General features: G+C 39.6%; 1 pseudogene; it reads right to left on the bottom strand.

The window, feature by feature from the left end:
• Positions 1-3,038: 3,038 nt before the first annotated feature.
• Positions 3,039-17,382, bottom strand: LOC148000805 (putative E3 ubiquitin-protein ligase TRIML2; annotated as a pseudogene).
• Positions 17,383-27,941: the final 10,559 nt, after the last annotated feature.

A 27,941-nucleotide genomic window follows, 5' to 3' on the forward strand; every position in this document is an offset into this window, starting at 1 on the left:
TTCTGGTCTGAACCTGTGTCCTGAGCAGACCTTAGGTTCACACCCATTCCTACAACAGCTAGAGGAAGCCTGACTTCCAGATGCTCTAACCTGGATGCCCAGGATCACAGGTGAGGAGGCCACAGCAACTGCCCCAACATCCAGAGTAACTGGATCCCCCAGGACTCAGGGATACAGGAAACCCTCCCCAGCCAGTGGCATGAATTCCTGCCAGTATGAACCTGCACCCAAAGCAGACCTGAGCTGTTGGCTCTTCACCCAAACCTACAACACCCAGAGGGAGCCCAACTCCCAGGTGCTCTGAAACACCCAGAATCACAGGATCACAGGATAACAGAGGAAGCTTTACTCCTAGGAGATCACACACAACCAGAAGCACTGGAGCTCTGACACTCAAGATTACAGTTGAAGGCACAACATCTTTCCCAACACCCAGCATAACTGAGATCCACACAGAAAGTAGGAAAACACAAACCCTGGCCCAGCCAGACACACGAGTTCCTTCTAGCCTGCAACTATGCCCAGAGCAAAGCTCCCCACAAATAATATAAAATACCTTGGTGTGATTCTAACCAAGTAAGTGAAAGATGTATATGATGAGAACTTCAAGTCTCTGATGAAAGAAATCAAGAGTATCTCAGAATATGGAAAGATTTCCCAAGCTCATGAAAGGGCAGGATTAATATAATAAAAATAACCAATTGCAGAAAGTAATCTACAGATTCAATGGAATCCCCATCAAAATTCCAATTCAATTTTTCATAGAGTTAAAAAAAGCAATTTGCAAATTCTTTTGGAATATAAAAAAAACCCAGGATAGTGAAAACTATTCTCAATGATAAAAGAACTTCTAAAGGAATCACCATCCCTGACCTCAAGCTGTATTAGAGAGCAGTAGTAATAAAAACTGCATGATATTAATACAGAGACAGGCAGGTAGATCAATGAAATAGAATTGAAGACCCAGAAATGAACTCACACACCTATGGTCACTTGATCTTTGACAAAGGAGCTAAAACCATTCAGTGGAAGAAGACAGCATTTTCAACAAATGGTGCTGGTTTAACTGGTGGTCAGCATGTAGAAGAATACATAAATATTCATTCTTATTGCCCTGTACAAAGCTCAAATCCAAGTCAATCTAAGATCTTCACATAAAACCCGATACACTGAAACTAATAGAAAAGTAAGTGGGGAAGACTCTCAAACACATAGGCACAGGACTAAATTTCCTGAACAGAACACCAATGGCTTAGGCTCTAAGATCAAGTATTGACAAATGGAACCTCATAAAATTGCATAGCTTCTGTAAGGCAAAGGATACTGTCAATAAGACAAAATTACAACCAACAGATCAGAAAAAGGTAATTTACAATCCTACGTCTGACAGAGGGCTAATATCTAAAATATATAAAGATGTACAATGAGCCTAGAATTAGGCTTAGGACAGTTTTTATAATCAAGGTAAAACACTTATTCTAGGACAAGTCCAAGTCTCAGGCCACAGGTGTGCTCCATGGTAAAGCAAGTTCATGAACATATAAAACTATTGCTTTAAACTTGTAATGAGCTTTTAGAATAAGACACAAGAATTAATTGTTTGAACTTATCAACATCCTACTGTAACTCCCTCTTGTGTAATAGTTTGTCTCTGAGGTAATTTTTTCTTACATACAAAACATTTGTCTAGAAAGTTATGAAAATATAAAACCAAAAATGAATCTTATTAGAGCTGTTCATTAGAGCTTTGCTCTATCTATCAACTGTAAATACATGTGTATACATATGTATATATGTGTGTGTATGTATATATGTATGTATGTATGAAATTGTTGAAACTTGTTTATTTGAACTCACTTGTTAGAACCCAGTTTCTTCATTTACTTCGAGGGTATGTGTGCCTGATTTTCTTCTTTTCCTTTCTTACCAGCCTCTAAAGAGTTAAAAGAGTTCAGAGTTTCCCATAGGTCACAGAGAGGAACAACCTAAGGCAATTAGGTTCTGCTCATGTCATCACTTCCAGTGCTGATGCTGTAAATTGTCTGCCATTGTTAGCAGCTGCTATAAGTACCAACCCCAATCTGTGATGCCAGACCTCATTGCTTTCCTCAGTTTACCATGAATGTTGAAGTTGGTCTTCAACATGTCAATTCCCATTCTCACCAATGGATGGGTCATTGAGAAGGAAACAAAATAGAGAAATAATGAAACTAGCACATGTTATGACTCAAAGGGGCCTAACAGATATATATATATATATATATATATATATATATATATATAGATAGATAGATAGATAGATAGATAGATAGATAGATAGATAGACAGATAGATAGATAGATAGATAGATATAGATATAGATATAGATATAGATATATAGATATAGATATGATTTCACCCAAGCACAAAAGAATATATCTTCTTCTCAGCACCTCACAAATCATTCTGCCAGACCACATACCTGTGCACAAAAGAAATCTCAACAGACACAAGAAAATTAAAATAACTCCCTGTGCCCTATCAGACTACTATAGATTAGGGCTACACTTCCCTTTTTTTCAGGAAACAAGACTATATTCATTATTCTCTAATTTTCTAATTATATACATATGTGTGTGATATCATATGTATGATTATATATATATATATATATCAATGTTAAAAAACTTTATCATTTCTTTGTTTTCTATTGTATTTTATTTGTTTTAGTGGGGCAGGGACAATAGCCACACGCCACAGTACTCATGTGAATGTGAGAAGACAAGTCTGTTCTTTCTCCCCTGTGAGGTCCAGGAATTGAACTCAGGCTGTCAGCCTTGGCTGTAAGTGCCTTGATCACCTGAACCATCAAATAACCACATCATCATTCAACTTAAATAGAACTCCTTCAACTGAACATATGTTGAAAGCCACATTAAGTCTTGAGGATTTATTGGATTAATTACACAAAGGGTTTTCACAAAGTCTTGATCTTATTTTCTGGTCTCTTTTTATCTTGGGTCCACACACAGTAAGATGAAGAGCTATTTGCCATTACTTCAGGGATGAGTTAGAGGCAGATACACAGTGTCAGATTCTGAACTCATGTCTCCATTTGGAATACAAAGAGAAAATATAGGTTTAACTGCTTTTCAGAAAGTAAGGTCAGAGAAACTATAAACGAGGAATTGCTCTGTCACATTGTAGAATGATACATGCCCACATCGATAGTTGAGGAAGACTCCAACTTTGTACATTTACTTTCTGTTTTTTTTAATTGGATATTATTTTTTACACTTCAAATGTTATTTCATTTCCCAGTTTCCTGTCCATAATCCCTCTATACCATCCTCCTCCCCTTCTTCTGAAAGGGTGTTCCCCCTCCCCAGCCCCCCCCCCCATTTCAGCCTCCTCTCCCTGACATTCCCCTACACTGGGGGGTCCAGCCTTGTCAGGACCAAGAGCTTCTCCTCCCATTGGTGCCCAACAAGACCATCCTCTGCTACATAAGCAGCTGGAGACATGGGTCTGTCCATGTGTAGTCTTTGGGTAGTGGTTTGGTCCCTGGGAGCTCTGGTTGGTTGTTATTGTTGTTCTAATAAGGTTGAAAGCCCCTTCAGCTCCTTCAATCCTTTCTCTAATTCCTTCAACAGGGACCCCTTTCTCAATTGAATGGTTTGCTGCTAGCATTCACCTCTGTATTTGTCACACTCTGGCTGAGCCTCTCAGGAGACAGCTATGTCAGCATGCACTTCTTGGCTTCATCAATAGTGTCTAGTTTTGGTGGCTGTATATATATGGCTGGATTCCCAGGTGGGGCAGGCTCTGAATGGCCATTCCTTCAGTCTCTGCTCCAAACTTTGTCTCCACATCCACTCCTGTGAATATTTTTGGTCCCCCTTTTAAGAAGGACTGAAGCATTTGCACTTTGGTCATTCAAGCAGACTTTTCTTAAAGGGAAAAGATCCAAAGGATGCAATAGAACCCCATTAAGTACTTCAAGTGCAAGACTTTATCTTTGGAAGCCCCAGGCATGCTGTTCTTTCTCTCTGTACTATCATATATGACCACCTGCCATTGTGCTGTCTGACCCGCAGCCACCTCCAAACAATGCCTCACTGAGTTGAAGCTCTTTTCACCAGACACAGAAGTAGTGAAGTCAAATCTCCTTGGAGTGTCAGTCACAGTCTGTGTTGCATCTCAAAATCCCACACTTCCTGGATCCTCAGAAAAGACTAGGGAGGCGTGAGCTGCATCTGGGGCCAAAGTAATATGTCTTGGAGGCTCAGCAGTACATTGCATTCTTATTATCTGGCATGAATCGAATCTGGCATGAAGTTATGATCTGAGTTGGCTGTAGGCTCTGAAGCAATTTAAACTCCCTCCTTTTTAAATAGAACTTTATTCTGGAGCAGTGTTATGGCAGAGTTTTCACATTTCTTCTCCATGTCTGTGATGATCCTTTGGAGGCTACAGAGGTGCTCACAAACCCAGACTTCACTGGTCTTCAGTTTGCTCATGTTCTCACTACCCAAGTGGCTAAGTCTCTGTAGAATTTTTTGGGACTTCTGCACCAGCTCAGTATCAAACTTCATCATTTGGTACTGATTAAGTCTTTTTAAGTTCAGGTCAAATTTGCAAGCTAGCAGTCTCAAAAATAGAGCTCAATTTCAATAACAGAAACAACAAAGGGCCTACAAACTCATGGAAATGGAATAACTCTCTACTCAATGAGAGAAATAAAGAATGAAATTAAAGACTTCCTAGAATTCAATAAAAATGAAGGCACAACATACCCAAACTTATGCAACTAAATGAAAGCAGCTCTCAGAGGAAAGTTCATAGCAGTTAGAGACATCTTAAAGAAAAGTGAGAAGTCTTATATTAGAAACTTAACAGCACACTGAAAAGCTCCAGAACAAATAGAAGCAATATACACCTAAGAGGAATAGACAGCAGAAAATCATCAAACTCGGGTCTAAAATCAACTAAATAGAAACAAAGTCTATAACCAACATCAAATTAAATGGAGAGAAATTCAAAGAAATTCTATTAAAATCAGGAACAAGACAAGGCTGTCTACTTTCTCTGTATTAGTCAATATAATAACTGAAATTCTAGTTAGAACAATAAGAAAAATAAAGGAGACCAACAGGGATTCGAATTGGAAAGGAAGAAGTAAAAGCATCATTATTTTCAGATAATATGATAGTATGCATAAGTGATCTCAAAAGTTCTACCAAAAACTTCTACAGCTAATAAACACATTCAGTGATGTGACTGGATAAAACATTAACTCAACAAACAAAAATCAGTTTCCCTCCAATTTCAAAGGACAGATGAGCTGAGAAAGAAGTCAGGGAAACACTACAATTCACAGTAGCCATAAATAATACAAAATATCATGGGATAATGAAGCAAGTGAAAGACCTGTATGAAAAGAACTTCAAATCTTTGTAAAAACAAATTGACAAAGATATGAGAAGATAAAAAGACCATCCATTTGTCAGTAGAATCAACAGAGTAAACATGAGAATCTTGCAAAAGACAATCTACAGATTCAATGAAGTCCCATCAATATTCCAACACGATTCTTTAAAGACCTTGAAAGAAAAGTACACATATAAACCACATATAAACACACACACACACACACACACACACACACACACACACACACACAAATCCAGAATAGCTAAAACAGTCCTTCACAATAAAAGAACTTCAGGAGGTATTGCCATCCCTGATTTCAAGCTGTAATACAGAGCTGCAGAATTAAAATCCACATGTTATTGTCATAAAAGTAGACAGATTGAAACAATGAAATGGAATTGAAGACAGAGATGTAAATTTCCACATCTAAAAACACGCAAGTTTTGATAGAGAAGCCAAAAATTATACAATGGTAAAAACAAAGCATCTTCAACAAATGGTGCTGGTTTGACATGATGTCTACATATAAAAGAATGTAAATAGATATGTATCTATCACCCTACACAAAACTCTAGTCCATGTGCATCAAAGGTCTCAACATGAAACCAGATATACACTGAACCTGATAGAAGAGAAAGTGGGGAATATCCTTGAACTCATTGTCACAGGAAAACTTTCTGACCAGAATTCTGATAGCCACTGGCACAAAAATCAACAATTAATAAATGGGACCTTTGAAACTGAATAGCTTATGTAAGAAAAAGGATGATGTAATAAGACAAACTCCCAGCTTACAGAATGGGAAACATTTTTTTTACCAACTCTACATCCAATAGAGGACTGATATCAAAAATATATAAGGAATTCAAGAACCTAAACATCAACAAACCTAATAATCCAATTTAAAAATGGAGTTTAGATCTAAACAGAGAGTTTTCAATATGGGACTCTCAAATGCCTGACAAATACTTAAGAAATATTTAGCATCCTTAGTCATCAGGGAACTGAAAATGAAAACTCCTTTGAGATGCCGTCTTACACGTGTCAGAATGGCGATGACAATGACACAAATGACAGCTCGTGCTGGTGAGGATATGGAGTAAGAGACGCATTGCTCCACTGCTGGTGGGAATGCAAATTTTGCAACCACTATGGAAGTCAATATTGTTATTCCTCAGAATATTGGGAATCAATCTACCTTAAGACCCAGTTATACCACTCTTGCACGTATACCCAAAGGACATCATATTTTACATAGGGAAACATGTCCAAGCATGTTCATAGCAGCTTTGTGATATGCATAAATTGAAAACAACCTAGATTTCCCTCAACCAACAATAAAGAAAATGTGGTACATTTACACAATGGAGTACTACTCAGCTGTTTAAAACTAATGACATCATAGTTGGAACTAAAAAATAATTCATCCTGATTGAGGTAACCTAGACACAGAAAGACAAACATGGTGTGTATACACTTGGGTATTAACTGCAAAGAAAAACCATGTGACAATCCACAGACCCAGAGAAGCTTAAGACAACATGCATGAATATCCCTCAGAAGGGGAAATAGAATAGATATTGCAGATAGACTGGGGAGGGGAGGGTGGAAACAGGAACAGGACGGTCCCAGTTGGAAAAGGATGAAGGAAAATAGTACTAGGAGAAACAACTAGAATTGGGGGTCAGTTCTGGGGCAAGGCAAAAACTGGGTGCCTTGGAAACGCCCAGAAATCTATGAGGGTAGTCCTACCTGAGTTGTCTAGTAATGGGAAATATAGAGCCTAAACCAGCAGTTTCCTATAACCAGGCAAGACTGCCAGTAGAGGGTTTAGGACACCAACCAAGTCACAAAAGTTTTAGCTACAATTTGTCCAGCCAGTATGGTGTGAAGGGGTAAAGACAGTACATTATTTGTGGGAATCACTAACCATTGAGACGAAAGCCATGAAAAGAAGCCCATCCCTGACACTCCTGGAAGAACCAGAAAACAGAAGCTGGTTGGCCGAGTGTCTAAAATAGACCCAAACATAACTGGAAAAAAATCAATGAAGGATTTTTTCATAATATTGTGCTATACTCATAGCCTAAGCTAGTTGTCATGAGACAGCCTTCATCCAGGAACTGATGGAAACAGATGTGGAGACCCACAGCCAAACATTAAGTGGAGCTTGAGGAATTCTACTGAAGAGGGAAAGGAAGACTTGAAAGATCCAGAGGGGTCAAGGACACCACAAGAAAATCTACAGAATCAACCCACCTGGACTCATAGAGACTCACTGAGACTGAACCAACTATCTCGGAGTCTGCATGGGTCTAACCTAGGACCTCTACATATATGCTATAGTTGTATAGTTTGGTGTTTGTGTGGGACTCCTAACAGAGGGAGCAGGAATTGATTCTGATGCTTTTTCCTACTTTCGGGACACTTGTTTTCCTAGTTAGTTGACTCATCTAGCCTTAATTAAGAGGAGAGGTGCTTAATCATATCATACCTTGATATGCCATGTTGGGTTGATATCCTTTCTTTGAAGGGAAACAGAGGAGGAGTGGACTGGGAGAGAGAAAGTGGAGGGGAGAATGGAGTGTACACAGGCTAGAGGGAAAATGCTGTCATGATATAATATATGAGAGAATGAATTAATAAGGATAGAAAATTTTATATTTTTGAGACTTATTTTCCTTGTAGAAATATGGATAAGAGGTTAAGGAATGTGCTGTGTATTACAACCTCATAAAATTACCAGACGGATGGAAGCATTATACACAGCATTCATTAACGACTGAGCCTCAGCTATGGAACGTTGTCAAGAGTTGACAATTCTTTTCACTCTTCACAAACTAAGAGGCCCCTAAATCTCTATCCGACGCAGAGACACATGTAAGATCCAGAGACAATAATGCCTTGTTAATCATCAGTGTCCACACAGTCTGATCATTTGGAGGATCAGTGAGTATCTGTGAAATAAAAATTGTGCTGAACAATGGTTGAATAGAAATACATACATATCCAGAATATACAGCCTGGTGAGTTTGACTTTAATTATGAAATGTATACTTGTGAATACCATCAACCTCTATACCATCATCCTGTCCCTTGCCCTCTAGGTGCCCTCTGTGTTCTTGGATCAACATCACTATGTTATTATTGTGACAATGGGGAAAATTTGAGGACACATGCCAAGTAAAAAAGCAGAATATAAGGATATATATATATATATATATATATATATATATATATATGTGTGTGTGTGTGTGTGTGTGTGTGTGTGTGTCTTTATAAATGGATAGCAGCTCTAGAAATGTATATTTCATTGTGCAGTGAAACATAAATCATTTTTGCTTGATTATTTTAAATTGGGTTTATCTTTGTGTGTGTGCAGTGAAGTCAGAGGAAAATTTCTGACCGAAAGATCAAAATCTTTATGTTATTCTATCAAATAAATAATTTTATATCTATCCCCTGCATTCAGTTTTAAAATCGGGAGGGGTGATATAAACCTACGGTTTTCTTTATTGGGATGCTGACTATCCCTTTATGAAATGTGTGATGGATAGTTTTTTGTCACCAGAAATGCCATTTAAGACTGATCTATAAAGTTTAGAACAATACTTTCAAAATGTGCAATATTTTTAGCTCTTGGACATTGTGGTGCCAATCCTTAACCTCAACACTCAGGAGGCAGAGGCAGGCAGATCTTTGAGGTCAAGACCAGCTTGGTCTACAGAATAAGTCCTAGAGCTACAACTCCAGAGAAACACCCAGGGACACACAGAGCAAAACTGCCTCAAAAAAATTGCAATGTTTTTACCCAGTGAATGATTCTTCGCGTTGATTAAATTATCTGAAAATACACAAACATTATTAGTAATGCTACTGCATAGCGAATGCAGATTTACCCTTTTAAATATACTGACAGTGCTCCTGAAGGATAAAGGGGACAACAGTAACTGGGTAGAAAGCATATCAACAGTTGTTGCCTTGAGTTGCTTCATGCAGAAATTATAGTTAAACTCATTATCATTGCTACAACCATGCAACGCTGCATAGCCTTACATCAATATCAGCTCTTTGCCTACCCCTAGATTCACCATTAATAGAGGAATATAACTGATATAGATAGATATGATAAAACACACAACACACACACACACACACACACACACACACACACACACACACACAGACTTACAATCTGTGGTTCAGATAGCCATTGCTATGACTGTCTCCTGATGGAAAAACCAAGATTCATTTCAAAAGGTTGGAGGTTTCAACTGGTCCTTAGTCTACACTGAAATTCTAATGAAGAAGGTTCTAATTTTAGCAAAATAATGTATCAGCAGCAGGATGAGATCGATGAGCTTACCAATGAAAGTGAAGGAAAGCCCAGTAATCCACAAGTTTCCATCTTCCATGCCATTTTCTGTCAGCTGCCACCAGAAGACATTGTCTGGATTTAGGACTGCCCATCGCAGATGATCTAATTAAGAAAAATCCCATGTAAGCGTTCCCAGGTGCTTGTGTTTTAGTTGATTCCAGATGGAGTAAATTTGGAAACCAAGATTAGCGATCACATCTGGTGACCCACATAGACTGAAAACCAGAAGGGTTTCTCCGTGCTCTCTAGATGGAAACACTGGAGATTGGCTGAGCGCATCTGTAAATAGCTGCTATCTTTCTGATGAGTACATTATTGATGCTCACTAACTATAAACGTACAACTTTAAGCAGCCACATGTCCCAACCATTTTGCATTGACAAGCCAGGCATAGACATTATCGGTGGCTTGAACAGTGAGAACTGATTGGAAGCCTTCTGAATATTTCTATTGGAGAAAAAAAATCCTATTAGCACAACATGACCCCTCCTGCAGGGCTCACAACATTTCAAATCTCTGTGCAAACATTTCTGAAAGTTGGAAAGTGATCTTTCATGCATCACTTGGGAAAAATCAAAGAAAATCTCTAGCCCTCTCATGGACCATTGATGCAGAAATCCCCACACCATGATGTCTCACTCAGGGAAACAAAATGCACTGATGAGGAAGGGCCTTGATTTTAAAACTTTTAGAAAAGTCTAAAGTCGTGTGTGTGTGTGTGTGTGTGTGTGTGTGTGTGTGTGTGTGTGTGTGCGCGCGCGCGTGCGCACGCGCGCACATGCATTCATTCATCCACAAGGCAGAAATTCTCATCGGAGCTGAAGAGGCAGGAACAGGGTTATATTCCAATAAACAGACCTTGTAGGCAAAGGCTTTCAGTTCAGTCCTTTCTGATAACTTCCTAAAGGTAACTCCTTCCCTTGCTTCTAAATAGAACTACAAAGAACTGCCTGGTTATTTTTTAGTTATTTGTGTTTTTATGGTACTTTCTCCATGAAGGTCCTTGGGGACTAAATCTGTAGCACAGATACAGACTGAGAAATGCCATCTGTAAGAACAATAGGTACTCTTATTACACCCCATCCTGTCACTTGGCACCAGCGTCTTCCTTTTATTTCCTGAATCTCATATAATATCAAAGACAACCCCATGGGACAACACATCCCTTTTTACAGTGAGACAGACCCCCAGCTATTCCCACAACCACACTGAAAGTCCTACTGGCTTATAACTCCAAACTCATGTTTTTCTCTGATGTTGCCTCCTCATTGTGCAGTCACAGAATTATAGATTTAAATGGATATGGGAACACCATAACAGATGTTCCCAGAGCTAGAAGAATATCTCTCAGCCTAGAGGATTATGGAAAATCAAACGTTTAGCAAAGTATTTGCTTATGAAAAAGCCCTTCATTAGGGTAGGTTCCACTCTGACCACAGAAGCAAAATTAACCAGTGTTTCTTCATATTTTCTGTGCTCACTGAACCCCACAGGAAGTGCCATGTACCAAGGTCACCTTCAGATATGGTCCAACCCTAAGCCAGAAAACAGCTAATTAACACTTGATACACAGACTGCTATTGCTGGTGCCCTGGTACAAAAGAGATGTGATCATTTTAATTTTTGATTTAATAATTTAAGAGCCTACCTTATTAAATAAAATTAGCAAGTGTGACTAGGTATAGAGTTGCTATAGAGATTAAATGAATTAATCATGATATAATGTTGCATACACTGGATTATCACCTGGCAAAAAAGGAGTACTCAAAGACACTATTTATTTCATTAATAATAGGTATTACCAGACCTATGAGTATTTGAAGAAGATACAATAGAGAAAGGGTCAATGTGTCTCCCCTGAATTTTTCTTTTTTGTTAGACTTGAGAATTTTGTTGTCTACGAAAAATGCCCAATCTCCCTTATTCTCACTTTCTGCATCACACTGAAACTCTGTAAGTGTGACAAATCATATTTCTTCTGTTAGATCTAAGCATACAGAATCAAATTGAAGTCCACAATATTTCAAAGGAAGAGAAAAAATAAAATTTCATACTAAGTGGATGAATAATTTTGGTTGTCATCGTAACTGAATCTGGAATCAACTAAAAGACAAGCTGTTAGGTACTCCTGTGAGGGCCACTCCTGGTCTGATTGTTTGAAGTAGGAAGACATTTTCCAAATGTGTCAATTAAAATGAAAGGAGAAGAAAAAACAAAAGCTTTGCTTTTCACCTACTGGTTGATGCCGCTGCTACTACATTCCTTTCCCAGTATTAGAACCAGTCCTCTGGCCTTCCAGCGTAGAATGAAGACCTTCAGCTCTCAGAGAATCTTCCAGGCTTTCAGTGCCATATTGGGCCTGATGAGATGTCCAGACCCATGGACTGAGAAACTACAGATTTTCAACATCTCCAATGTGATTCAGCCATTGGATTATCTAGACCATATTGGGCAAGAAAACCTAATACATATCCTTTTAGTGCATATTCATTCTACTGATTCTATTACTCTGTAGGACCCCTACCTAATACCCCAAGCAAATGCACCGCGGTGGTACAAAGCTAGGCAGTATTTTCATTATCATTGCTTCTGAAACGCCATCTTCAAATGTATCAGAAAATACGTGTGCTATATATTTCAGTGCAAATATTGATGAATTAACTTTTACAATCAGCTCCTCGATTTCACTCACCACATTTTTGATGTTCAGAATCTCAAACTGCTGGCAACTACATTAGAACAGTGAATATGTAGACCATTTCTATCATCATAGACATTTTTTCCTGCTAGGCATCAGTCACTTAGAAAGAAAGCAAGTTTATGGAAATTTTGAGGCTTCTTGGGGAGGAAGTTCCAAAGGTGGGTCTCTAAGACATCAGCCCAGACTCTCAGATGACTTAACCTAAGCAAAAATCCTCTGCATTTAGGCAACCATGGGTATTGTGTACAAAACATTGCCTATGCTTTTCCCATAAACTGACATTTTTTTACTGCCCCTGCAAAAAGAGAGCATGGCCCTCTGTTATCTGGCCAAGTCTACCATTAACTGCTCAGACTACATGAATGTCGTAGTTACTATTACTGTGAAAAGACACCATGACCAAGGAAACTCTTAAAAGAAAGCATTTACCTAGGCTATTGCTTACAGTTTCAGAGCATTGGCAGCATGATCATAGCAGGAAGAAGACTAGAATGCCATTGGAGCAATAGGTAAGAGCTTTCCATCCTGATCCAAAGTCAGTAGGCAGGATGAGAGTGTCACTAGACTTGGCATAGGCTTTTGAAACCTCAAATCTCACCCTCAGTGGCACACCTCCTCCAAGAATATAACCTCTAATATTTCCCAACAGTGTCACCTACTGGAGACCTTGTGTTTAAATATTTGAGCCTATAGGGGACATTCTCATTCAAACCACCACAGGGAAGTACTAGAGATGCTAGAAAGCGAACCCCGTATGTTTCGCATTACCAAATACCTGACAGGAAAGAATTAAGTGAAGAAACTATAAGTTTTTATTTCATGCATTCAAAGAACCTAGTCTGTTCAGGTTTCATTGTTTCTGAGTCTTCGATAAGGCAGAGCATCATATGCTAGAAGCTGCTTACCCTACAGCACTTGGCAGAGAGAAGACGACTCCAAGGATCCACCCTTGATAACTTACGTCTTCCAGCAAGCCTTACCTCTGAAGTTTTCCAGACACCTAAAAGCACCACCAGCTAGGGACCATGACTTAGCACTTGAGCTTATGGGGGATTTTTGATATTCGACACACAATACTCAATTTAGGTGTTAAATGGCAATGAAAGCCGGACTGGGGGGAAAAAGCTGGGTCTTTTTATTTTGGACTTTGTGACTAAGGATACCAACACTAAGTTTCATGACTTTGTGTGACTTTGACAAGCTACAATACCACAAAACTCCAGCTTTTGAGATAATAAAATGCAAGTGTGAACTATTGTCAAAATGGTAATAAACTGACATGTGAAATGCTCTCACCTAGGTGCCTGGTCTGCTAGTGCCACCTGGATGTGGAAAGCAGAGAGCCAGGTAGCTGACCAAAGGAAATGACTTAATTATGCTAGTCCTCCTTGTCAGCTGACATTTACTTTTCTCATCTTGGTTACAGGGATCACACACTATATATATATATGAATATAATGAGCATAAAATTAATGATCATGAGAGATTGTGGCAACATGAGAGAGGTATACTATTTGTTGTGCTTTCTTTCATAAAGGACACTTTCTAGGTGGTATATAACATTAATATTCCCGTGGATGACAATGAACAGAAGACAAATTAAACCAGCATGCTTCTGGGCTCTGAGGTATACACCCTTCCCTTCTCTAGTCCCAAGGTCAGAGGACTTCACAGAAACCAAGTCCTTAATCCTTGGTCACTGTTCTTTTTCATGTTTTAAATCACAAATTTAGTTTGCCACTTTCTCCTTATTTTTCCTGGGTTAGAGCTCGTAGGTAAGTTGGACAACTGTAAATGATATCTGACCCATTTACTTCTGGGAACATGGGACTCCGGGAAAATCAGAGAGCTGATGCCACCTAATATTTTGTTCCTGTTTCTTTAAAGAAAATAGGAAAATGTAAAGACTTCGTTTGTCTTTGATGCAAGGAACATGTCCATGTTAAGAAAGGATATGAGTGAAAAGAGAAAGACCTTCAACATTAGGGAGCAGAATGAACGACACCAGAGTCAGCCCTTGAACATCACTGACTACTTAGAAACTTCATGCTACAAGGGCTACAAGTAGCACAGAGATCCTCTAAAGCAAAAGGGTGCATATGCATTGCTCCATTAGAAAGGAGAGCAGCTACTAGAAACTGAACAATATGGTGTGGCTTTCAGTTTACCCTTTGAAGAGTAGATTGGGGTATGTACTGTACTTTTAGATAAAGCTATTAAGAATACTGGAAACATCCTGAGTAATATATAAGGTATTTATTTAAGATTCATATTTGCTTTCATTTATGTGTATGTGTAAGTATAGGTCATGTATGTGCAGGTATATTCCAAAGCCATTAGATGTGGGTGTCAGGAACTGAACTCAGATCTTTTGAAAGAAAAGCAAGCACTCTTGACTGCTCTCCGGGACTCTTCAGGTTATTTTTATTTTGTTGTAATCCTCAGTAATGATGTTTACTTGATTAAGACCACGTATGAGTCTTTGTCTGGCATGAAGTATCTCAATTCATTTATTTGTCTCTTCATCCACCATGTATTTATGTATCCATCCACTCACCACTTACTCATCCATTCTTCCATTATTCATTTTCTTCTAACATGCATCAGTAAGTACTAGAGGTGGAGCAAATGCTAGTATATACTCTCTCCAATAACCTTCTTTGGGTTTACCATAAACAACTGAAATATCTAACCTCTATGCTTGAATTTTCATAGGGAAATATGGGCTTTTATGAGACTATTTAAATCTCCTATCAATTTCATACCATATACTATATTTCTAACTCTGTGATATCTAGTTCTGCTTTCTCTCCTGGAGGTGTCTGAATACCACCAATACACTGTCAGGGCAAATTCCAGGAAAGGGAGTCTGCAGTCTACCCAATTCCCTCTGGGGTGTCAGATATCTCTGTACTCCAGACGAACGAGAGTGAAGCAGAGCCTGGAATGGATAGGTTCCATAGGGATCTGGTCCATCTGTGAGTGCTGGGAGTGTTACAGCTCTTAAAGGAGGAATAAAAGAGGTTTGGATGGCCTACACGGGGCAGGCAGCCAGGGTGCCAGATCCCACCACAGCAGTGGCAGTGTCACCTGCCACAGCTCTGATGTGAGCCTCTCCAGTCATCAAGAGCCTGACCAGTCAGGAAGGCCCAAGATCCAAAGATGAGTGAGTGCTTCAGGAGAGAGAGCTCCTCCCCAAGAGTTGCAGCTCAGTAAAGAATAACTCTTTGAAGGTCCTCAGTAAAATAATATGTGCTTTATTCCATGTAGAGAGGGACTATATGAACATTGGAAACTGAGATGGGATTTAGGGGGGACCTGTTCTCTATGCTGAGTTTTGGGATGTTGATGATCCTCCATTTGCCTGGGAAAGGATGTGACTGACTGCCCATGGTCCTCCCGTATGGTGGTCCAGGTTACGTGTACCAGAGGAGGCATTTGAGTCTGGAAGGGGACAGCTCCACTCCTCCCATCTCAGATCACGGAGATTCCCAGAGGTTTAAGCAAGCCTGTCTCACCAGTTCTTATGGCTGTCTGACCATAGTCCACATGCCCCCCATAACTCTAAATGCTTTTTCTCCAAGTCTCTGGACTTAAATTCCTACCTTCTGAGGGTTCCACTTAGCTCTTCACATGCGTTTTTCAAAACTAGATGAGTCAAAAGACAGAGCAGGAATCAAAAATACAAGTCCATAAGGCAGTAAGTATAGTATTTTTGTGTAGTAAGAAGAGAGTTCTCCTACATTTCAAAGGTTTTCAGACGTTAGACGGGTGTCTTTAGTGTTACAGATCCTAAGTCAGATTCATGGTCTTTTCCATGGGAGTTGGATACTGGGTGATAGTAATGTGAATCTACTCCTGGGATTGTGTGACGCTTAAGTGATTGTGTGAGGTTGGAATGTCGAGGGTCCAGAGCCTAACTACACTTATCTTTGGCCCCTAAATGGCCATTCCTTGCCCACCTTGTCTGATCTAAAATCTTGGGACTAAGAAAGAAAACCTTTTGAAATGTACTAATAAAATCCAAGTCTCCACCAAGCGTAGGGCTAGGAGGCTTATCAGACAGTATCTGCAGCCTACAACAGCTGCCACCACTTCACTGCGGCCATCCATTTAATGCTCCCCTCGATGTATTTGAAAAGTGGCTCAAATTACCAATCCTGTAAAAATTTCACCAAACTGTTACCACATTGGGATATGTAAATTCAGGGTATTCTCCTTTTGTGTTCCGGGACCATGGTCACACATGCTTGGTTCCAGATAAACTCTGTTCCCCTTTTGAAATGAGAGCTGGGTTGGTTTTTGTTTTTTGTTTTTTGTTTTTTGTTTTTTTTCTGCTAACAGTGTGAAACTTTTCCCCTCAGAGTTATCCTCAAGAACTGATCCTCACTCTATGTCCTGCAAACACTCATCCAGTCCATCCCCACACCAAGCAATTCCACCTCATATGTGTCTCTGTAGTTGGTGCGGTCCCCATCTTACAGCCACCATCTTACTTCACACTATCAATTTCCTTACTCAGATTACTTCCATGACCTTTACCTGTCTGTTCATCATACCTACTCCTTCCAATCTCTTTCCCCCGCAGTATCCACAGTGATTCTATGAAATGAAAGCTATAACACCTTTGCCTTACTCAACTCCTTCTGGTGCCTTCCTGCTGCTCACTGAAAAATTACAGTTCTTAATTTGTCATAGACTCTCCATTGCTCTTGAACCTACTGCTTCTCCCAAACTTGTCAGAGAATGTCACCACCCCACCCTACCTTCTGTCACTGTTCTCATTTGTAAACCCTTCAACCTTCACACTGCGTAGCTTGAGTTCCATCCACGGACAGCTAACCTTTATCTTCCTCTTCACGCACTGGTTGGAAGGAGATGGCCAAACCATTATTTTCATTTTTTCAAAATGAAATGCTATGAGGAAATGCTATAGATTCAGCTGCAGCATGATTCACACAGAAAACATTTTGCATCCACATTCCCCCATCTTCTCTTGACTTCATTTCCTCCAATTCCACCTAGAAATAACTCAATTCCTTTCTTCCCCATTCTTTATTCTAAAGAATCTGGTCCTGTTCTTTGGGGCCCTGCTCTCCACATTACTAGCTCAATTGAAGATGCATGAAGAGCATGGGGGTGTAAAAGTAGATCTGCTGAGCACTGAAGTGAGCACCTGTCCCAGCACCTCTACTTTCCAGTGGTGTGAAAAAAAACATGCTTTCCTCATACAGAGTTTTGTGGTTGCCATTTCAGACTGCATGGCTTTCCTGCAGCTCCTGCTGACACATACTCCATACTGTTACTTTAGCCAGGGTCCCTCTTTCCAATGCTCCCTTCGTTGTTTTGTTCTGGCTTTGATTGCCATACAAGGATGGTCGTTCTTCTACAAAATTTTACTTAGATACATTCCACCTGTCTTCATATGCCTTGTGCATTGTGCAAGTCCCTTATAAGGACATTTAATATGTTTCTTATAGAATGAACTATCTCTCCCTAACTCTCAACTCTGAGAGATTAAGAGAAAATGTACAAATGGCCAGTCAATGGAGATTGAGAGAAAAAAATCCCAGATCTATAAACTCAACAAACTATTGCAGGATTGATCCATTAAATAAATGTTTTAAGTCCAGTACCTTGAACAAAATAACTGGCTTTGCCTAACAAATAGCTCTACCTCCCTGCCTATAATTAATTCATTCACCGACACATAGTTCTGGCTACTACTATTTTGATTTACTTATCTTCTATAATAATATATACTAGGTTAGCACATCTAAGTGAGGTTTCTATCCATGTGACAAAATACCTAAAAAGTAAGTTACAGGAGGGAAGACTGAGTTTAGTCATGGACCAGAGGTTCAGTCCATGGTCCCCAACTCTGTTGTTTAGAGCTCACAGTGAGAGACTGCATCATGGTGGAATTATAAAGGTGGGCAAAGCTGTTCACCTCATGTCATACAGGATAAAAAAAGTGTTACAGGAAGGGACATGGAACATACTCCAGTAACCTGCTTCCTCTAGCTGGACTTCACCCTCTAAAGTTTCTAATATTTCCCACAAAAGCCACACTAACTGGAGAACTATTCAAACGGTCATTTTCTGCCTTTGACCAACAGCTGTATCATAATAAAATGCCTTTTCCCATTTACAATAACCCCCGAGCTCTTCAGCCACCTACATTGCTCAAAAGTTCAAACTCAAAATCTCCTGACACTTGAGGCAAATTACCAGCTGTGAGTCTCTATAAAATAAAAATGAAAATAATGCCCTTCCATTACACAGTCTCAGAAAATATAAATTTCTATTGTGAAATGGAGAAATGGAATGAAAATCAGAACAAATTTTGGTCAAAGCAAGACCAAAAATCCTCTAGGCAAACATTAAATCCTCCAATTGTGTGTCCAGCATGCGGGTGGGGCACATGATGAGGTCCCAGAGGTCTCAGGCAGTTCCCCTATTGTCCTCACCATTTTCAGTCCATTATGCCTGTGTCTTGTGCTGACTTTGTTCACTGCCTATGTTCAAAGCCTAAAGCTCTGCTCTGCAAAGCCTGTACCTCCTCTCCTCCCTGAATCTCTAACTTCTTGGAATCTCTGATGCATCTTCACCTTCAAAGATTCAAACAGTCTTCTTAGACACTGCCATGGAAACTGGTCATGCTAAACATCTCCTGGTCCCCAGGCTTTCCTTGAAAATCTGAGTGTAAATCCCTATAATGCTACAACTCCTGTCTTCCGTTTGCCTGAAACCCAACATTGTATGGACATTGGTTATATTTCTTGTGACCTTCAGCATTAACCAGGGGGACATCGTGGACTATGAATGCAGTGGCCTGGAGAGCTAACTGCAGAGAAAGACTTCCTGTGCAAAATGGGTATCCTAGAATCCTCTTCTCAAAATAAAATACTTCACATCTTTTAGTCAGCTGTGAGTGGAAGCTGGAGGGTTACTGAAATATACTCAAAACATCTTACCTATTACTCCTATGCAAAACACTCGACTTCATTTTAATGGTCCCCATTTTTGTCAACTACCTCTTCCTTATGTCCAACTTTAAATGTACTCATTTTTTAGGCAAATTAAAAAATTTCACGTCTTTCTGACTTGAGATTAGCTTACAAGTGTTCACTATAGATTAACTAGACAGTCACCAATACATAGGGAATAACCAAGATTGTGGGCTACCTAGAAACTTCTCAAATAAATAAGCCCATCAGTTTTAAGTACAATTGTTAACAAAGCTTTAGACAAGGGAAAGGGGTTTTTTGTTTGTTTGTTTGTTTGTTTGTTTGTTTGTTTTGTTTTTGTTTTACCAGAATGAATGTAATAGTCATGGCTTCTAGTCAAATTCTCAGAGTTCTTATTCCATCTGAAATCTCATGTCGATTAGATTTGAAGCAAGAAGAAAATAGGGCAGACCAGAGGATTGTCTTTGTCAGCCAACTTCATTTAATAATAGCAACCAAGCACGGATTCTCATAAGAGAGACTCAAACCCACAAGACAAATGACTTCTCTACTCTTAAAGGTTTCTTTGCAAAATGATGGGACTCTAGATCAGGATGAAGCAGGCTTAGTGAAGGGACTCTGGATAGGGGAGTGGTGCTGGTTAAATTGTGACCATAATCAAGCTGCCTCAGATCCCAGGAGGAAGGAAGGTATCTTAATTCTTTTCTATTACTGTGACAAAATACCTTGACCAAACTACCAACCTGTAAAAGAACTAATGTATTGTTTCAGAAGGTCCATGTTAGACGAGCAAAAGCTCAGGAGAAAGAACAAGTGAGATATATCTTAATTTACAAGCAGGAAGCAGAAAGAGGACACTAGGAATAGCTCAATTCTTTTGAAAACCCAAAGCACATTGCTTCAACAGTGCCACACCTCCTAACCATCCCCATAGGGACAAAGTATTCAAGCATGTGAATGGGGCATCCTCATTCAAACCGCCACAGGAAGGAAAAGGGTATAGTTTCTTGTGAGAGGCATGGGTGGCCTGTCAGCACGTCTAACAGTATATGGAAGGGGGAGACACAACAGGGGCATGTGGATACCTCATCAAAACAGACCTGAAAAGTCTGAGTCTATCAATACTCCTGGACTACCTGAGGCTTACATGGGCGTGCTGAATGTGAAGTGTAAATGGCAACCCACACATAGCTCAGCAGACAGAAGTCTGCTGAAATGGACACTAATTCTGCTGCTGCTGAGTGTCCTTATTATTGATGTTTTTAGTTGCTCTTTAGCCCATCAGAGTTTCTCTTTTACCAGACCTGTATCTGCCATATAGACTACATTTGTTTATCAACCAGCTGTGAACTCACCTACATGTGGTCACAGTGCAGAAGAAATGCTAATCAAATCAGCAAGCTTCAGCTCACTTATAGGAGCTGACTACTAGCTTTTTGGTCCGTTGCATCTGTGGCTTCTCCCCTCTGTTTTCTCTCTCCTCCTGTATCCTCAGGGCTCCCATTAGCTACCTTATCTTTCCCTATAATCCTGTCAGCTCTCTGTAACTATTCATGGTTCTTTTTTCCCACTGAAGCCCAGTTTTATTTCTAATGCTACACAGAAAACATCCTGAACAAAAGGACAGAAAATTTTTAATTGAACAATATGTAAATAGTATATAAGACGTTTGAGCATATTAAGAAAAACAACAGAGAAGGTGATATCATATACATTACCCTAAATATCTGGCCATCGGAATCTTAAAATACAGTTGTTGTCATTTGCATTTGTATACCAGCACCATCAATGCCTATCCATGTGAACACTATGGTATGTTTCCCGTATATAGCAAAGGCTGGGTCCTCTTTACATATCCAGTCTGTTAGTCTATGTCTTTTGGGGGGGGGGGAATTGAGTCTATTGATGTTAAGAAATATTTAGGAATAGTGATTGTTGTTTTCTGTAATTTTTGTTGTTAGAGGTGGAATTAAGTTTGTGTGACTCTCTTCTTTTGGGTTAGCTGCAAGAAGTTTAATGTTTTTGTTTTTTCTAGGGTGTAGTCTCCCTCCTTGTGTTGGAGTTTTCCATCTCTTATCCTTCGTAGGGCTGGATTTGTGGGAAGATATTGTGTAAATTTCGTTTTGTCATGGAATATCTTGGTTTCTCCATCTATGTTAATTGAGTTTGCCTGGGCTGGCATTTGTGTTCTCTTAGGGTCTGTATGACATCTGCCCAGGATCTTCTGGTTTTCATAGTCTCTGGTGAGAAGTCTGGTGTAATTCTGATAGGTCGGCCTTTATATTTTACTTGACCTTTTTTCCTTATTGTCTTTAATATTCTTTCCTTGTTTTATGCGTTTGGTGTTTTGATTACTATGTGATGGGAGGAGTTTCTTTTCTGGTTCAGTCTATTTGGAGTTCTGTAGATGTCTTGTACGTTTATGGGCATCTCTTTCTTTAGGTTAGGGAAGTTTTTTCTCTAATTTGGTTGAAAATAATTACTGGCCCTTTAAGTTGGGAATCTTCACTCTCTTCTATATCTATTATCTTTAGGTTTGATCTTCTCATTGTGTCCTGGATTTCCTGAATGTTTTGGGTTAGGAGCTTTTCGTGTTTTACATCATCTTTTACAGTTGTGTTGATGTTTTCTATGGTATCTTCTGCTCCTGAGATTCTCTCTTCTATCTCCTGTATTCTGTTGGTGGTGCTTGCATCTATGACTCCTGATTTCTTTCCTAGGTTTTCTCTCTCCAGGATTGTCTCCCTTTTTGATTTCTTTATTGTTTCTATTTCCATTTTTAGACACTGGATGGTTTTGTCCAATTCCTTCACCTGTTTGGTTATGTTTTCCTGTAATTCTTTAAGGTATTTTGTGTTTCATCTTTAAGGACTTCTACTTGTTTACCTGTGTTGTCCTGTATTTCTTTGATGGAATTATTTATGTCTACCTTAAAGTTCTCTATCATCGTCATGAGATATGATTTTAAATCCAAATCTTGTTTTTCTGGTATGTTGGAATGTCCAGTATTTGCTTTGGTGGGAGAACTGGGCTCGGATGATGCCAAGTAGTCTTGGTTTCTGTTTCTTAGGTTCCTGTGCTTGCCTCTCTTCATCTAGTTATCTCTGGTGTTAGTTAATCTTGCTGTCTCTTCATGTGGCTTGACCCTCTTGTAATCCTGTGTGTCAGGACACCTGGAGCCTGACTTTCTCCCAGTGGGATCTGGGTCCAGAGAGCTGTATCACAGGATCAGCTCCGGGTGCAGGCAGAAACCAGAAGGATCCTATCCCAGACTGCTCCTCAGTTTCTGTGTCCAGAGGGTTCTAGGCAGGTTCCTCTGGGTCAGAAATATGAGGCCAAGTGGTGGTCTCCTCTGTGCTCTCAGGATTGTCCACACTTCTGAGAGTTGAAGTCTCTCCACAGAGAATCTAGTTACAGAGAGCTGTAGGACTGGGTCAGCTCTGGGTGCAAGGGGAAACCAGAAGAATCTTGCCTACTCCTGGATTCCTGTGTCCAGAGAGCCCCAGGCCCCTTGGTGCAAAAGTGGTGGTCTTACCTCTGCTCTCAGGTGTGTCAACGCTTCTGGAGACTGACTTTCAGCTCTAGGCATTGGCAGAGACTGGAAGTTTCCTGTCCCAGTCTGCTTCTAGGTTCCTGTGACCAGAGGGCTCAAGGCAGGTTCCTCTTGGACCAGGAATTTGAGCAGAAGTGGTGGTCTCCCATGTGAGTCCAGCTCTCTCCCCCATGGGATATGGGTACCTTTTCAGATATTTCAACAATACAACATAGTTCTATGAAGTAAGTACTAAGAAAAACTAAAATAAAGTAATGACAGAAGGTTGTGAGTAAAACTTGAAGTATCAATAAGAGAGTGTTACTTCCTGCTTCCTCCATAAATAAAGTGGCAACATCACTCTCTCCTTATCTTCCACTTAATCCCTATTATCTACTGGACTATATCTCCACACTGATGGGGGAAAGGCTTTGCCTGTCGGTAAGCCTATAACCCAACCCAATAACAAACCCACCAGGGGTGAGGAAACAGACTTAGCTGCAGACTCTGAGAGTTAGGTAGGCCTACTCACTGATCATCTGACAGGTTTAGGGCAGACCTAAACCTGAACCTGAATTTGCCAGATTTTAAGTCCCGCACACTCAGGCTCACTTCTCCTGCCCATTCCTTCTTATTGCCCTGCCAAGGTTTTCTAGATTGATTTCTCCCAAAAACAACCTACACAGGACTCTGTTCTTGAGTCTCTTCTGAGAGATACAGGCTAAGTGTGATAATTAATTGTGTTAATTGTGAATGAGATAGACGTTTCACTTCTAAGGTACTGAGATTTGTTGAAATAAAACACAACTGATTTATACTGTATAAATACTTTTATTTTGCTAACTTCTAGCTTGCTTATAATTTTCACAGGGTATTCAGTAACTAGGGGTAAAACAGCAAATAAATGGCTAGAATGGTTGATAGAAGAGAAAAAAAGTATTCTTCACATTCAAATTATGTTCCACTTCAGTTGTAAACATATCTGCCTGGCTTGCCAAGATGGCACCATTGTTCGCAGGTTAGGGCAGCTGCTTAGTACGCCTGTGTATCAATGTGGAGAAGGGATATTCAAATCTTTAATGGTCCTTTCATAACGAATCTAAGGGAATCTGCTTCCTGAGTAGATGGCGCTTATGCAGAGAAGCCACATTTCAGTCTTTGATGTTCCACAGCAATACCTCCACCTGTAATCCTTGTCCCCACATTTGCTCCTCACAGAAGTCACAACCTCTCCACACCTAGGCTCTTCCCTGGGAGGTGTTAAGCCTGTAAATATTCAGTGTCCCCAACACAGGTACCAGAATGTTGAGTTCCCTGACCCCTTTCCTTTTATCTATGCTCCTGGATATACTTAGTTTAAAAACCCCTGAAGAATCTTAGTACAAAAGTACACTGACAAACACTTCGTAAAATGTTCCCTTGTCTTCCACTGTTACTTGGATAATCCCAAAGCCCTACTCTGAAAGTGAGAAAAATAGAGGCTCATATCTCTTTCTTCTGTCTTTCTTTTGATTTTCTGTCTCTATGCCCAGCCACTTGGGATTGGCTTCTCTTCATCCTGTAACACATCAACAATTCCCTCAAACCCTAGTATGTGACTATCCCCTATAATGCAAACACTCAGACTTTGTTCTTGAGCAAGCAGAGGAAGGTATGCGAAGTTGAGAAATCCCCATCAACTTTAAATTTAAAAACATTTCATGACACACAGGTGGATTAGCTCTAAATCTCAAAGCAAACAGATACATCTGTTCCTCAAGCACAGGACCCATAGTACCAAGGTTCATGGAGAACCAAACGCTACAAGCCAACACAGTCAAAGGGATGAAAATCCATCAGTCTAATTGTGTTTAAAGCTGTCTGAGTCATATATGCAAAGTACCTAGAACACTACACAGCTCTCAGGTCCGATGCTGAGGATGAAAAAAAAAAAACTAACTTGTGATGGTTCGTTTTGCTTTAACATTGATCCCTGGAAGCATGCATAGAATTTAGACACAGAAACAGGTCCAAGAAACAGGAGAACTAGATGGAAAATTGGGTCCTGAATTAGGAACCAAATCACGAGTGTCAATATCACAGTAAGAGCTTTCTAACACTGATCAACTGAAAATGGTAAACACTGAAAACAGGTCTTTGAGCAGTAAAAGCATAGGCTCAGAACTTGGCTATAAAAAGACCAATAGGGAAACAATTATTAGGGGAAATTGTATTGTTACAGCATTGATATTGAAACAGGCAAGATCCTAGAAGACAGTGATTCCTAGGTAAAATAGTCTTCTACTGCCCTAATTACGATTATGTTAAAAGAGAAGCCACCAGAATGTCAGCTGTAACAGTGGCTGTCATTATAAAAATAGGCATCTTTACAGATCATAAATAATTGATTAAAGGAGAATATTATTAGTCTCCACTATGCAATATATTTTTAGTGAACTGTTTTCATTGTTTTGTAGAATTTTTTGCAAGTGTTTTCAATTCTAAAGTGTTACTAAGAAATTACCTTAGAAACAACCAACAACACCCTTGATAATTGTAAACATTTAACTGCCATCTGTCTAAATCCTCTAGCAAATTAACTCTACCCTATTTATAATGAAGGCTGGTAGTTCTGTGCTATCAGAAGACTTAAACCAGTGAAAGCCCCTAACAATGTATAGTAGACGCCTCATAAAATGGAGTGTACACTGTTATAAATATTTTACACATTAGCATCATTTGCTAGAAGTAAATATATTAGTATCTTACATCACTTAATAGAGCTTTGGTTAATTTATAATTTCTCGCTCTGATAATGATCAGATGGCTTTAATCAGAAGTCCACAGTAGTCACAATAAGGAGGCTTCAAAGGAAACCACCACAAGCCAGTTCATCCTGAGCATCAAGCAAAAAGCATTATTTCAGATCTATTAAATAGATCATGCAGGGGCTGGGGATTTAGCTCAGTGGTAGAGCGCTTACCTAGGAAGCGCAAGGCCCTGGGTTCGGTCCCCAGCTCCGAAAAAAAAGAACCAAAAAAGAAAAAAAATAGATCATGCAATTACCAATAAGATCAACAGCAACGGCATCTAATGCAGAATACCTATGATAATTCCAACACAGCCAAGCTTAGCCTTTGAAGACTTGGGAGGATTTTGTTTTGGTTGCTCTTGTTGTTGCTTTTGTTGTTGTTGTTGTTGTTGTTGTTGTTGTTGTTTTGATTTGTTTTTTTTTTCTTAACTTTTGACATCGTATTTTATGGACACTCTCAAAGTGTCTTACAATGGAAAAGTTAATATCTAGGTTCAACTGCTTCATAAACTACCCAGACACCCACAGAAAACTACCAGCTTCAACTGGCTCACCCGAAATTCCCAACTGTTTTCAAAACTAATTGATATTTAATTTTTAAATCAAATTTGTATTTATATGAATTATTTGTGTATATTATAAGCGCACAGGTTATAGTAGGTTCATTCTGTACAATCAAAAAATGAAACAGAAATATAATCACATGTACTCACAGAGAGAGAGAGAGAGAGAGAGAGAGAGAGAGAGAAGAGGACTCTTCCAGAAAGAAAACTGAGGGGACTATTTGAAAGGAATAAGAATTAAGCTCTATATAGGGGCTGGAGAGATGGCTCAGTGGTTAAGAGCACCCGACTGTTCTTCCAGAGGTCCTGAGTTCAATTCCCAGCAACCACATGTTGGCTCACAACCATCTGTAAAGAGATCCGATGCCCTCTTCTGGTGTGTCTGAAGACAGCTACAGTGTACTTATATATAATAAATAAATAAATAAATCTTTAAAAAAAAAAGAATGAAGTTCTATATAAAAGAGCCAGGGAAAATGCAGGCATGTTTTCCAAGGAAAGCGGCTTGTGCCACATGAAAACAGCACATCTCTGTGAGTGGATGCTGACAAAGAAAGTTGCTGTCTATCTGTCCTCCCTCTTCTCTCCTGAACCCCTCTCATAAAACTCATGTGAAAGGGGTTACTATTGTTAGCTGAGGGATGACTCCTGATTTCGTGTGGGTTCAGGGATTAGGGCAGAGGAGTGTGGGATACAAGTTCTGGATGAAGTTCTTAATAACTACTCTGCATTCAAATTTAGACCCTCAGAGCTCTTCATATTTAGGAAAAATTTAAAGATATTGTACAGGTTTGATTCAAAATCTCATGGGCACATGGGTTAAATGGGTTAAACTGTGTAGTGGAGCCTGATGAAAAAAAAGCTAGGGATAAGCCTGGTGCAGGGCATTGATGTGGACATTACAGATAGGAGTGAAAGGCATGGGATTGTAGCCCTGAAGGGAGACCAAGGAACTATGGAATTTGACAGAGCAAGCAAACTGAAGCTCTAGAGATTCTCTGAAGTCAGACACTGCCACTGCCCTGTAATGACCTTGACCTTGTCTTGTTCCTATTTTTTTCTCCTAGAAGAGCTCTAGCATGGATGTTTGCTCTTTTTCTTGCTCCAATTGAAATTGGATACTGCTAGGAAAAATGAATCAAGATTCTCAGCTTGCAGAATATTTGAGAACTAGGAGGGGGAAAAAAAAGACATTTGAAATGTCTTATAAGGAAACTCTCGTTGAAATGTTGTATACTATGGTAGGACTGGGCATATCATTTTCCTGTGATTAGCAAATGAAGGCACGCCCTCTGGTGATAGAAGGCGGCTTTTAAGGCCGATGATATCATTTCAGTTCCAATGACTCCAGAGTCCCTGTCCAACACTGGTTGTCTCAGTATCTATATTACGCACCCTTTTAAATCTTCTACTTCCTGTTCTTGGGGGCCAAGACTCTAAAGACCAGGTTGTGGAAATAATGGTAGAATCTAAGCATAGAGAAACCTCCCGTAACATTATATGGATCTCTGGCATCCTCTCATATGGCACTAAGCTCATACGTCCAGTAACTGAGGAAGAACATGCACTCAGATTCAAGAGTACGAATGTCTG

The sequence above is a fragment of the Rattus norvegicus genome, chromosome 15, assembly GCF_021556685.1.
Source record: "Rattus norvegicus strain SHRSP/BbbUtx chromosome 15, alternate assembly SHRSP_T2T, whole genome shotgun sequence".
Lineage (NCBI taxonomy): Eukaryota > Metazoa > Chordata > Mammalia > Rodentia > Muridae > Rattus > Rattus norvegicus.